At 41.8% G+C, this 14,315-nt stretch overlaps 1 protein-coding gene across 2 annotated transcripts in view; it reads right to left on the reverse strand.

The window, feature by feature from the left end:
* The window catches only part of si:ch211-45c16.2 (mitogen-activated protein kinase kinase kinase 13), a 55,911-nt gene that overhangs the window by 41,349 nt on the left and 247 nt on the right, over positions 1-14,315 (reverse strand). The window lies entirely within an intron of this gene.

The following is a 14,315-nucleotide window of genomic DNA, read 5'->3' on the forward strand; positions in this document are numbered from 1 at the left end:
AAATTGTGCCGGTTGATGCCTGGGCCTTTTAGACATACATTCATCATAGAGATGTCTGTGATGTTTCTTTAAATGCTGATAGAGGTTCGTGGTGTTGCCTCGTGAGGTTAGCACCAACGCTCGACATGTCTTGCACAGTACCTGCTTTTGGCAAATGTCAGTTTTTCCTGAAACCAAAGTACTCCCAAACACATGACGTGCTGTTTTTCTTTCGTATGGAGTCGTCCTCTGGATCTTGGGTCTCACTCTTTTGCACAGATGAAGCACTCATCTTTTCCACGAACTCTAGTGCTAAGCTGCTTTATTGGATGATTATTCCCTTGTAAATCATGCAGTCTATTGGCTAATTCAAATTGCAGCTCCCGCGATTCAAAAATCGCGTCCACTCAAATTGCGATTTCGATTTAAATACGATTATCGTTCAGCCCTAACATATGTAACTTTGAAAAAGCTAAGGGTATAAGAGCTAATGTTATTACGGTCTAATTGTGATGGCCATAATTTCACAAACCATTCTCAGATACATGTGCCTCTGCTGAATACAGAAATAATAAATAAAATAAATAATGACTGATGCAGAAAAATAGAACTCAATGACATTGTCATGTTTCATTTACAATAAAAAAAGGTTTAAGAATTAACTGAGGATTCAGATAAAAGCAGAACAAAGCAGTGAATGCGATAGCTGAGAGACAAGGGGCCGTCAATAAGAACGTGGGTTCTAGTGCAGCACTGGACTAATGAACAGCTGCCAGCGCCTGAAGTATTAAAAGACAAAACCTCTGGGGTGCATGTGTCTGTGTGTTTGTGAAAGGGCCTGGTAAAGGAGGGGTACCATGTCAAATTGGCCCCATTGGCCCCCAGCCACACCCCAAGTGACTGGAGATCTTCTCCTACACAAGAGTGATAAACACCACCCTTCACTGGTTATTCACACATCCCATAAAATAAGCCTCTACATTAAAGTAAGTCATTTCACACATGATTGCTACCAGTCTGTGTGATTAATGCTGAATTGCCAATGAAGATCCAGGCCTGCACCAGACAAAGACTGGATCAGCTGCAGCGGGCTCCTGAGCCTCATCTGCTTTTCTTCCCAGACACATAATACGCCATGTATATGATGATCAGGGCGCTACTCCATAACATTAATGTTTACTGGCGGTTATCATTTTGTTAGACGTCTTAAAGCTGTTACAAATAAAACACTACAAACGCTTGAAGGTTTTCAAATGGTTCTACATTCAGGTTGCATTCATAATTTAGAACACAGTATGCTAAATGTGATTCATAAATACATGCATAATTGGTTTTAATGATATGCTAATAAAATGCACAGTTAGGAGCTAAATTAAACAGGGGTTTTAATTAAGCAGAAAACAAATCATATACCCATAATTCACCAGCTGCAGTATTAGTTCTGCACTGATAACCAATGGAAAAAAAAGAAGAGAACAATATTCCAAAATTAAAACCTCAAGACCCAAAAAGGGAGACAACAGTATGTTTCATATACATACAGCACCCATCAGAAGTTTGGACACACCCACAGAGGGAGGGGTTTCCTTTGTTTTTGGGCCGTTTTTCCACATGTTGTGAATGTACAGCACCAGTCAAAAGTTTGGACATCTTCTCAGTCAATGTTTTATCTTTGTTTTTTATTATTTTCTACGTTGTAAATGAATGTGGAAGACATTAAAACTATGAAGGAACACATATGGAATTATGTAGTAAACAGAGAAGTGTTAAACAGAGCAGAATATTTTTAATACTTTAGACTCTTCACAGTAGCCCCCCGTTGCTTTGATGACAGCTTCACACACTCTCTCCGTTCTCTCAGTCGGCTTCATGAGGTCGTCACCTGGAACGGTTTTCAGTGAACAGCCGTGGCCTCGTCGAGAGTTAATCTGTAGAACCGCTCTCTTCTGAATGTGTCTGAGACTGTAACTGGGGTTGTGCAGAGGTAGGGGCTGGTACACAGTTCTATACAGTGACTAGCTCTACTCCACCAATCACTGATGAGAAGGAGGTGTGTCCAGACTTTTAATGGGTACTGTATCTATTTGCACAGTCGCTAGTTCAATTTTCTAAAAATCATTTTAACTTTAATTAATGCAGTTATTTTATATGACTTTTGAGCACTCTCTAGTTAGTGCACGACTGAGCAGGTCAAACGCGGAAACACCAATGTGTACATATTTTCAGTTTTATTTTCTCTATTCTGCTGTAAACATGCTCCTACCAGTGTATTATATGCTCTCAAACCTTGGGAACAAACATTTAAAACAGGAAATGAACTGACTACATCGGTGGTGGAAACGTTCATGTCCTGCAGCCATTTTGATTTGTGCAGTGGTCAATGTCACAACCATCCAGAGGAAATATGGGACACATGTATTCAAGACTGGTGAGAGAGAATCGTGTCCAGCTTTTAATGGACACAGCATTAACGTCATTTCTTCACGTATGACAATGAACATTCAAGTTAATCTATAAAAATGTCTGGCCACCGATCTCCAAAAAATCAACGCACCTGCAGTGCCTGTCCTGTTGACCGACGTGATTCCTCTTGTGTAACTCCACACCCAGACATGGAAAATGCATTCTATTAACACCGGCGTAAAACGTGGATGAGATCTGTCTCTAACGTTTGAATGTGGTTTGTCTGAACCAATCCTAATCTGAACACAGTGTGTCTTGGGGGTGTTTACACATGGCTTTTCATTAGACAAGTGAGATCCAAATGTGATCCAGTCACAGAAATGCTTGTTAATGCCAGGTGTGAACAGGCCCAGTGCATAAACAGTGTATTTTACACTTGAGCACAGTTGGCATAGTCTAGTAGAACAGTTGGGACAGAGGTTAAATATTGACAAAAAGTTTCCTGGAGCTTTTCTGCAACAGACGTGACAATGGGTCAGCTATATTTGTTTTTCAAGTCAGATATGATCCTCAACAGAGCTTATTATCCAAAGGTCATATGATCAAACCACACACAATCAGCAAATTAAATTAAAAAGGAAAAATCATCTCAGGTTTCAGAGAGGTCTGATATTTGAGCAGAAACAAAAGTACTGCAACATACGCTCCAACATTACAGGTGAGCCTACTGTATTCCTGTCAGTGAGCCAGGGACTTTCCAGTCACGGATTTCACTATTCCACACAAGGCCATGCCCTCAGACCAAAGATGCTCAGCCCTGATTAGTACTGTCTCGATTTAAAAAAAAAAAAAGATAAAATAATTAGTTCTTAAAAGAACATTATTAAAATTCTCTGACAGGTTTCTCTTAAAGAAAGAAACAGCCTGGCTATTCACTGCCAATTCGTGGTTAAGTGTATATTATTCTACTGACCAATGAAATCAGATTTGGCTGGAATTAGCCAACTGTGACAGCTAGCATAACAACATGGGAGAAACACATTCTATAACTCACACCTTTCCGTTGTAGGAGCCATAATGGCTGCTTGATTAAATATGGTTTCACTAGCAGTGCTGAATTAAAGCAACAATGATGTTACTGAGGAAATAAGAAAAAAAGGATTAGAAAGATCAGGGGCTGGAGTACAGTTCTGAGAGTGAGATAACACCCTCCAGCTTGTTAGTATTCATTACAGACATACGCCAGAATTAAATCGTTTAGAAAACGTGCCTGCAGGTTCAAAAAGGCTCAATTCAACCTATTTTGTCTGGATCTATAAACAATGAGTACAAAAAGCATATTTGAACAGCTTTGTGCTTTAAAGGCTAAGCACCACTTAATGGACCTCCATGAATATTTCACATTATTGTAGTTACTGACAGATATAAGTATGAATTAAAATGAAAATAGCAGCTTAATTTGCTTTAAAACTGACAATTTTAATAAATTGACGGAAAAACCCGAGCTCGCTACGGAAATTCTTGAACGCGACCGTGACGTCACTGGTGGACAACAGCTGAACAACGCCGCGGTAAAACACCGTTATGACTGACTGTTATGACAGTATCTAGCTAAATAACCAACATTATTCATGACAATAGCCTAGCAATAAGCTAAACTCAAATGTAGAGGTACCGTTATTCTTGTAAATGTGATCGAAGTCGAACTCGAATTCATCCGACACTATAAACCTCCGTAATGCAGCTACGTAGCCGAGTATAATCTGAGACACCGAGTTTAGCGAGTCAAGCTAACGCTAACTAACACCAACTAAAACAGGCGAAGTGAGTGTCCTTACCCTGTTTACCTCCATGTTACAGAGGCTCTTGAACACCTTTCGTTGGTGTCCTTACATGCCCATATTGTTGGAAAAGCGCCAGTGAAATGAGCTACAGATAACGGAGTGAGCGGAGGGTCCTTTCCAAAGAGTCCGTTTAAATTGACAAATTTAGTCCATTTTCTGGATATTTTGGGATCTTTGGGCCATTTGTTCACAGATGTCCCACTGTACATTGAATGATTGCAGCCAAAAACAACACACCTTTTCCTCATTTTGCATTAAATTAAGTGCAGCTTCTAGAGTTGTTGTCCACCATCTACGTCACAGACAAGACGCCTATTAGAGTTTCCCAACACCGTTTGGGGACCAACGGTCTTTTAAACCTTATTCCTTGAATTAGTAAGAAATAACATGTTTTCTGACTATCAATAAACACAAGTGAGGAACTCAAACTCCACTGGATTTATTTGTGGCTGGTGCTTAGCCTTTAAGGGGTGAATTTATATTTTCATCTGTCCACACGTTAGATGAACATTTGATTTAACCTTTGATTTCGTAATCACCGAGTGAGATCAGGAATCAAGCACAGTTCAGTTTACTTCAGTTACATTAATACTTCTAATCACTGTAAAATTCCCTTCTCAAAAAGCTGAAACTGGTTTGGGCTGGGAGAGGGCCAGCTATGTGCCAGCTCTGTTACACACACTCATTACTATTTCAGCAGGAGTGGAACATGCATACCAGGAGCTCCTGTGTCTCAATCATGAAACACACACAAACACACACACACTGATGAGTCCTCCGTCTCTTCCATAAATAAGACAGGCACAGCATCGAACTGGATCAACTAGGGAAGGAGTTGTCTGGCTCTAAAAAGGTGAAGCTGTGGGAAGTGTGTGGTGAACAGGTCAGACACACACCGGAAGCTGTGCCCTACACTAGCTTTTGCAGAGGGAACGTGGCAAGGCAAATGAGTTACATGTGTTTGAGCACTGCTTGCAAAATATGCATGAGTTTGTGATGAGTTTTAAGCCACAACTTCCAAAGGGAAAACAAGAAAATACGAGTGTGTCATTTTTGCAGAGAGCACATGTGCATCTTTCAGGCTTTTTCTCTCAGGAAGCTGTTTCATAATTTTTTTTTTTGTGCAGGGAAGCAATTAGGAGCAAATATGTTCAACAATGACTTTAGCTCAATCATTTTATTTTTGCTTTTTGCCGGACCTTGAACCGGGCCGCCCTAGCAGAGGCCTTTTCTCTTATTGAGTGACCGACTCAAAGTTGAAAGGTGCATGTGCGAGTAGGAACGGTTAGTCCAGCCATGTTTCACAGAGAGAACTGAAGGTGGCGCTACTACACCGTGTGTTGTTAGCTCAGCCATATTTCACATTCCATGAACTAAATTTGGAACCGTTCGGCACATTTCCACCGACAGAAAAAAAAAAATCAGTTCCCAGCCGGAACCAAAGAACAATAGGTTCTTCAGCATTAATCACAGCTGAATAATAGGAAATAAGACAGGAACACGCAGTGTGTGTTTCTGGGGCTGTGTTTGGCCAGAGCCTTGGTTCAGCGTTGGTTAGTTCACAAGCTCAGCAGGACGCCTCTGAACACTGCAACATTTACACAGTGTTATATCTCACAGAGAGAGGAGGACTGCTGAACTTGACTCATTTTACCTGAGTGTGGGTCTTTGACTGAAATAGTGTAAAGGGAAGTGGTGGGGGGACATTTTGTGGCGTCAGTGTGTTTATAAAACTCCAAACAACAGCTTCCTTAATCTTCACCTGCTTTCACCTGTTTCACTGAATAAATAAGTAACTGTTAGTTCTTAAAATCAACACAATGTTCTTGGTCTTTGTTCTTTGGTGGTGGATCGTCTACTGTTTATTTTTAAATAAAATGAAGGAGAAAAACACTGATGACAGTGTTATATTTTATGAACGAAACGCTGTGCTCCTTTTTTCATTTCTGCATTTATTACCTGCTCCATATTTTCTGTACACACTCACAGAATAAACACCACATGGAAACAAAGACATTGATATGAAGCACCACAGCTTCTCCACACCTTCCACTGACAAGGGGGTGTTATTTGGGCTTTTCTTGTTTTTGAAATGCCACCAACACCTCTGTGACCACGGCTACACGGCTAATGGAGGTCCGGCAAAACAAGACTGGCCTCGTCTCTCTTTGCTCATGTTTGTATAAGTAGTTTTAGTAGTGTATGAACGTATAAATAAATTCCAGCAGCACTTGGAAGTAAAAGATGTGTACATGTGTCAATATTGTGGGGGGGCGTGAAAAAATTCAGATCTACAGAAGGGGGGCACGGCAGAAACAGTTTGGTAACCACTGCCTCAATCAATGACCATATTATTAATGAAAAAGCACAAAATGTTAAGTTGTTTTTCTTCTTGCCACTGCCTTTCTTCTTTTGACAGTACACCCGACAGGAGGTCTGTACAGTTTGAGAACTCAAAAATAACTTTATTTGCGAGTACTTGTGGACAGTGTGTTATGATTTATACGTGTGATTGCACGATGTCTGAAGTTCCCATTAATAAAGGCCAATATGGAGTGTGAATCAAGACAGTGCTTTAACAAGAGACTTTTCCGCTACCTCTTTCCCCTGACAGCCTTGAGTTACAGACAAGGACAATGGTAGTAAAAATAAATGATGTTCTTTCACAATTGAAGTCCCTTGATTCACACTTACTAAATATAACATGGATCAAATATCAATAAGTTCCCATGCACTCTTCAGAGGTTCAGGACGAGTAACACACCCTCTTTAGGCATGCATGACTTGGATCCTGCTGTCACGGATTGCTCTTTCAGGTCTGGAGCACAGCGTTATGTAACGGCGACTTTTGTTAACCATTTCCCAGGAGAGCGTGTCCACGGTCAGAGAGTCTGTCAGACCCAACTGAAGCCCGAGCCCAGTGGCTTCTGGGAAAGTTACAGCAGGCTCGGGAGGAGTACATTTAATAAACATGTGACGTGGTTTGCAAAAGGACCATTCACACAACAACAATGCTTCAGAGCGGACAAGAGCATCAGACAGCTGCCCCACGTCCAATCAGGGTCTAAATCCACAGAACCCATGTCCTGAAAACAGAAGTGGAATTGTGTGTGACTGGCCCAGCCAGCTGTGCCTCAGCACAAACTGACCTTTTTTTTTTAGAGGCAGAAAAGGTGGAGGAAGGAGGGGAAAGAAAGAGAGATGGGATGAATACTAATGCAGAGAGAGGAGAGAAAATGCATGAAAATGCAGAGGGAGGAGGAGAGAAGCAAGAAAAAGGGGCAGTCTACGCTGGAGGGCAAAAGAAAACAGGAGAAGAGAGAAAAGGGAGATATGGAGGAGAGGAAAGATGAGAACAGATAGATGAGAGAAATGATGAGGATAGAGGAGAGGAGAATAAATAAGATGAAGGAAGAGGACAGGAATATGAAGAAAAGAGAGGAGAAAGAACGATAGAAAAAGGGGGTCAGGATAGGACTGTGGGCTGGAGAGAAGAGGGGAAAGACCAGAGTCTAATTCTTGCTCTTCCACTCGTGTGTGTTAATGCGCTTCCCATGAGGTGCTGGAGGCAAGGAGTAATTATAGCAGCACAATGCCCTGTGAGATAGCGTACAGCATGATCTGGACACAAACACAGTAACACGCACATGCACGTGCACACACATCAAACTGCTCTATGAGAAATTACACAGCATCATACAGCCCTGGAAAGAACCATGCATCATCATCCAGATACAAACACACCACGTCCTATATTAGTGCTGCAGCTCACCTGGGGGTACTGACAATATATTATCACATTCATTTATTGTCTGTAACCGCTTATCCAGTTCAAGGTGGTGGTGAGTCCAGAGCCCATCCGGAATCACTGGGCGACACACACTCATGGACACTTCTGAGTCACTAATCCACCTAACAACATGTGTTTTTTAGACTGTGGGAGGAAGCCCACGCTGACACAGGGAGAACACACCGCACTCCTCACAGACAGTCACCCGGAGGAAACCCACGCTGACACAGGGAGAACACACCACACTCCTCACAGACAGTCACCCGGAGGAAACCCACGCAGACACAGGGAGAACACACCACACTCCTCACAGACAGTCACCAGGAGGAAACCCACGCTGACAGAGGGAGAACACACCACACTCCTCACAGACAGTCACCCGGAGGAAACCCACGCAGACACAGGGAGAACACACCACACTCCTCACAGACAGTCACCAGGAGGAAACCCACGCAGACACAGGGAGAACACACCACACTCCTCACAGACGTCCTTGTTTTTATTTATTTACTTATTTTTGTATGAAAAAAACAGCATCAGTCACATTCTTCCATTATATTTAGAAGGCTCAGATTTTCATATGTTTAACTGTTGTTTTTCTATTTACACATTCATTTAAATGAGGCTGTGCTGATTAGGAATTAATTTAGTTTCTTACCCTCTCTGTGTTATCTAACCTTGACTGATTTTGATTTTAAACCTTTACAAAATTCACTTTTTATATATTTATCGATATCAATTAAATCCTAAAAACTTAAGTCAGCTTTCCAGGTGAATGTTTGCCCTCCACACAGCATTGTGTCATGCTTCAACGCTTTGAAATAACATCCCTGTGTTTTAGTCCAACTCTGCCACTCAGCCTGAAAATAGGATACTGGAGAAATAAAAGGAAAACATTGCACAGAAATGAAGTGTGAAGAGTGTTGTATTGTTTCACAAAGAACAGTTAGGATGTAAAAATCCTCAAAACACACTGTGCTGTAACATCTTATAAAATGTGAGGTAGTTTTTGTGATTTTTATCAGCACAGGACTGGGGGGAATATTGTCGCTATCTATGATTTTTACGATTTTAATGATTACTACATAAAGTCAAGTGAAGGGTCTTCTGAGTGTTTGTGCTGTGCAGTTTAGCTCAGCTCAGCACAGTACACATACACACACACACACACAATTAAAAAAAACAATTTCTTCTCAAAACACACATAATTAGAGATAAAGGTTAGAGATAAAGACCTGAAGGTTGTGGGTTCGAACCCTGCTCTGGGTGACTGTCTGTGAGGAGTGTGGTGTGTTCTCCCTGTGTCTGTTTCCTCTGGGTGACTGTCTGTGAGGAGTGTGGTGTGTTCTCCCTGTGTCTGGGTGGGCTTCCTCCTGGTGACTGTCTGTGAGGAGTGTGGTGTGTTCTCCCTGTGTCTGCTTATGTTTCCTCTGGGTGACTGTCTGTGAGGAGTGTGGTGTGTTCTCCCTGTGTCTGCTTATGTTTCCTCTGGGTGACTGTCTGTGAGTAGTGTGGTGTGTTCTCCCTGTGTCTGCTTATGTTTCCTCCGGGTGACTGTCTGTGAGGAGTGTGGTGTGTTCTCTCTGTGTCTGCGTGGGTTTCCTCCGGGTGACTGTCTGTGAGGAGTGTGGTGTGTTCTCCCTGTGTCTGCGTGGGTTTCCTCCGGGTGCTCCGGTTTCCTCCCACAGTCCAAAAACACACGTTGGTAGGTAGATTGGTGACTCAGAAGTGTCCGTAGGTGTGTATGTGTGTGTGAGAGAATGTGTGTGTGTGTGTGTGTCTCTGTGTTCTCCCTGTGAAGGACTGGCGCCCCTCCAGGGTGTATTCCCGCCTTGCACCCAATGATTCCAGGTAGGCTCTGGACCCACCGTGACCCTGAACTGGATAAGGGTTACAGATAATGAATGAATGAACATATATTACATACCAGATTATTTCCAACATTTTGCTAAGTACATCAGCTGTACAGTGCAGAAGAATCTCAACTTTTCAGTGTACGTTCTGTTTATATCACTGTGGTTTGTGTGTAAGGGTGAGGCTTAATCAAAGATACACACACACACACACACACACACACACAATTATAATATTTTTCAATTGCTTTACACTGCATCTCTACATAATAAGCACCCTCTGTAAAAAATGTCTGCAGCTTGGCAGTGGAGGGATATATTTAGGTTAGAAACGGTTGTTTAGGGCACTCACACAGAGAGAGGACTGCCTTAGTTTAAGTGAGTTTCCCTCAGAAGCCCCACACTGGCCTGACCCTTCAGACGGCACAGGAGAGGAGAGAGACAGCATCATTACTGAAATGTCACTCAGCAGGAAAAAGAGACACTAGCAGCCCATGGGGAGGGAAGGAAGGAGGGGAAAGGGGGAGGAGGTTAAAAAAAAAAAGGCACACCCCACTGCTTCAGTCCACGGTGTGCCTTTTGTTTGCTTTCTTCCACTTAAATGCACATTAGGCATACGCCAGGCAACATGCAGCACAGATACATGTACGCATTTCCTCATTCTCCCGGATAAACACTCATTCCTGTGTAGACAAAATTTAAAATTATATCGAATATAACGCATCTTTAAATAATTATTAACAATTAGTGTTTGTAATATTTAATATTTTACCCTCAAATGTACCTGAGGGAAACAAGTATCGCAACAATCCGTATAAAATATCACAAGCCTTAAGCACAATTGCCAGAGAGAACAGACAGAGAGAGAGAGAGAGAGAGAGAGAGAGAGAGAGAGAGAGAGAGAGAGAGAGAGAGAGAGAGAGAGAACAGAGAGAGAGAACAGAGAGAGAGAAAGAACAGAGAAAGGAAGAGAACAGAGAGAGATAGAGAGAAAAAGAACAGAGAGAAAGAGAACAGAGAAAGAGAGAACAGAGAGAAAGAGAACAGAGAAAGAGAGAACAGAGAGAGAGAGAGAACAGTGAGAAAGAACAGAGAGAGAAAGAGAAGAGAGAAAGAGAAGAGAGAGAGAGACTCCACCCCAGGGGAGATAGAGGGCAATCTCTGTTTACAGTTAATGTAAATTATGTAAATGAACCTCTCTGTCCTGCCCCAATAACGTGTCATCCTCCTGACCCTACATCCCGCCCTCCTTTGTGATCTCACTTCTACCATGACGATCAGTGATAAACACGCCTCACCGAGACCAGATGTTGCTTTGCTAATTATAATGAACCTGAGGACAATCGGAAAAGAACAATTCTGACCCGTACTGAAAATCTGTCCCACCAGAGAAATGTCACATTCAATATCCTGAGTATTTAAAAAAATATTAACTCCAAGATCCATCCTTTGCATGCCGGTTATCAGTTATGACAGATAAGGTTTATTGTTTGTACTGAGAACATATCGTGCGATGGTATGTAAGGTTAACGTTCCGTACTCTGTCCTGAGAAGCTCCTCAACATCAGGGCAGCGTGCATGCAGCCTGCTGTGTGTCCTATTTACAAACGACTGCGTGGAGTGGATGAAACAGCCATTGCATAACAATGCAGATGCAGATTCAGATGAGGGAAGAAATGATGAGTTTCTGAAACCACTGCTCTCAGCACAGACAGGACCCTATCTACAGCAGCTGTGTTTGTAGCCAAACACTGAATGTTATATTCCTTCATTTTATTTGCATCTCTTATTTGCACACCAGTGGTTCCCAAACTTCTTCTGCAGCACTCTCCTTCTAAAGGTCCCTGACTCTGACACACACTGCCATCCGTACTCAAACATTCCTCATTCATTTGCCTTGCTGTACCTCCCCTGCAACAGACCCTCAACCTGGGGAAGCACTGGTCTACCTCAAGGAGGGTATCATAGAACCATGCTGTGTCTAAACACTGGTTTTAAGTCTTAGCACTTCACAAGCGAGGCAAAGTTCCAGTAGAATGCTCTAAAATAAGCCGAAGCGACGTGCTATACGTTGGTGGAAACCGGTTCCATGCATTATAGCTGTCCAAGTATAAGATTTAAGTCTAAAACTTGATGATTATTATTTAGTCTTGTTTACACACGTCTGATACAAGTACACAGACCTCCCGTTTGAATTACAAAGACACACAGAAATCATTTTTCTTTATAGAGCCTTAAAGGCTAAGCACCACTTAATGGACCTCCATGAATATTTGACATTATTGTAGTTACTGACAGATATAAGTATGAATTAAAATTAAAATAGCTGCTTAATTTGCTTTAAAACTGACAATTTTAATAAACTGACGGAAAAACCCGAGCTCGCTACGGAAATTCTCAAACGCGACCGTGACGTCACTGGTGGACAACAGCTGAACAACGCCGCGGTAAAACACCGTTATGACTGACTGTTATGACAGTATCTAGCTAAATAACCAACATTATTCATGACAATAGCCTAGCAATAAGCTAAACTCAAATGTAGAGGTACCGTTATTCTTGTAAATGTGATCGAAGTCGAACTCGAATTCATCCGACACTATAAACCTCCGTAATGCAGCTACGTAGCCGAGTATAATCTGAGCACCGAGTTTAGCGAGTCAAGCTAACGTTAACTAACACCAACTAAAACAGGCGAAGTGAGTGTCCTCACCCTGTTTACCTCCATGTTACAGAGGCTCTTCAACACCTTTCGTTGGTGTCCTTACATGCCCATATTGTTGGAAAAGCGCCAGTGAAATGAGCTACAGATAACGGAGTGAGCGGATGGTCCTTTCCAAAGTGCCCGTTTAAAGTTGACAAATTTAGTCCATTTTCTGGATATTGTTGGATCTTTGGGCCATTTGTTCACAGATGTTCCACTGTACATTGAATGATTGCAGCCAAAAACAACACACCTTTTCGTCATTTTGCATTAAATTAAGTGCAGCTTCTAGAGTGTTGTCCACCATCTACATCACAGGCAAGACGCCTATTAGAGTTTCCCAACACCGCTGGGGGGGGGGGACCAACGGTCTTTTAAACCTTATTCCTTCAATTAGTAAGAAATAACATGTTTTCTGACTATCAATAAACACAAGTTAGGAACTCAAACTCCACTGTATTTGTTTGACACTTTCATAGAGCTGCTGCTTAGCCTTTAATGTACTCCACACACAAGTTAATATTTTTTTTCTGGACAAGCTGCTCAAAACAGCAATCACAAGTCACTTCAGGAAGACGGAAAAAAAAAAAATATATATATATATATATATATATATATATATATATATATATAGAGCGAGAGAGAGAGACATAGACAACCCCCTGAGTACCAGTAAACACACACCCACACCCACACAGGCCTGCTCTATTTGTTAGGAATGATCTGTAATTGCAGGCTTTGCTGGTCTCAGCAAACCAGAGATGGACAGCTGGCAGACAGGCAACATCCCGTTACTGTCAGCAGAGGGCACTTATAACAAGGCCTGCCTTACTCACTCACTCAGCCAGATGGTGTCCATGAAAGCACAGTGCTGACCACATCATTCAGCCCACCATCCACAACCCATCCATGAAGTCTGCCCTTCAAACAGCTGAGAGTCAGAGAAGCGTTCGGTGGAAGGGAGCCCAGTCTGTTGCTCCCCCTCCCCTTTGAAGGTTTAAGGTGTTTTTTTTTCTTCTGTACATCACTTTTTTTAAGTATATGATTACAGTAATGACAAGCACCAAAGGTGCAACTAAGGTCTGAGCCAAAATGTTCACATAAAATTAAAAGCAAAATAAATACAGAAATATAACAGACACACAACTGTTTATTATGTAGACTACAACCTCGAAATAAAAGAATGTATACACTGTACAGACGTTTAAAAATAGTCTGCACTATTATAAACCTAAGCAGCAAAACAGCCTCTTTTTAAATGTCTTATTTATTATTTTTATTATTAAGCTCACGACATTTTACCCTTTCTCGTTTTGAGGAGTGTTTTTACCACTGCTTTTTGAATCCTAGTTTGATTTAATAAAGAATAACGCACATTAAATGAATAAATAAATAAAATAAATGAAATAAAAGCCATTGTAGTTGTCGTCGCGCAGCAAACAAACTTGAACTTGGCTTTAGGGTTGAGGTGTTATAGTTTTGTCGTATCGTCCGATCTTAAGCAGCGGATTATGCCGAATAACAGCAGCCGGTGCTTCGGCATTTACCGGAATGAAGAGCTATAAAGGACTAAAAAAAGACAAAAGCGAAACGAGGGCATATTTATTTATGTTTCGTATAAAAAGAGGCTTTTTATCCAAGGCAACGTCAGAAATACACACACCCAGAGAGAGAGAGAGAGAGAGAGAGAGAGAGAGAGAGAGAGAGAGAGAGGTGACATAAAAACACAGCACCACACCGTC

Source organism: Hoplias malabaricus, chromosome 12, assembly GCF_029633855.1.
Source record: "Hoplias malabaricus isolate fHopMal1 chromosome 12, fHopMal1.hap1, whole genome shotgun sequence".
NCBI lineage: Eukaryota > Metazoa > Chordata > Actinopteri > Characiformes > Erythrinidae > Hoplias > Hoplias malabaricus.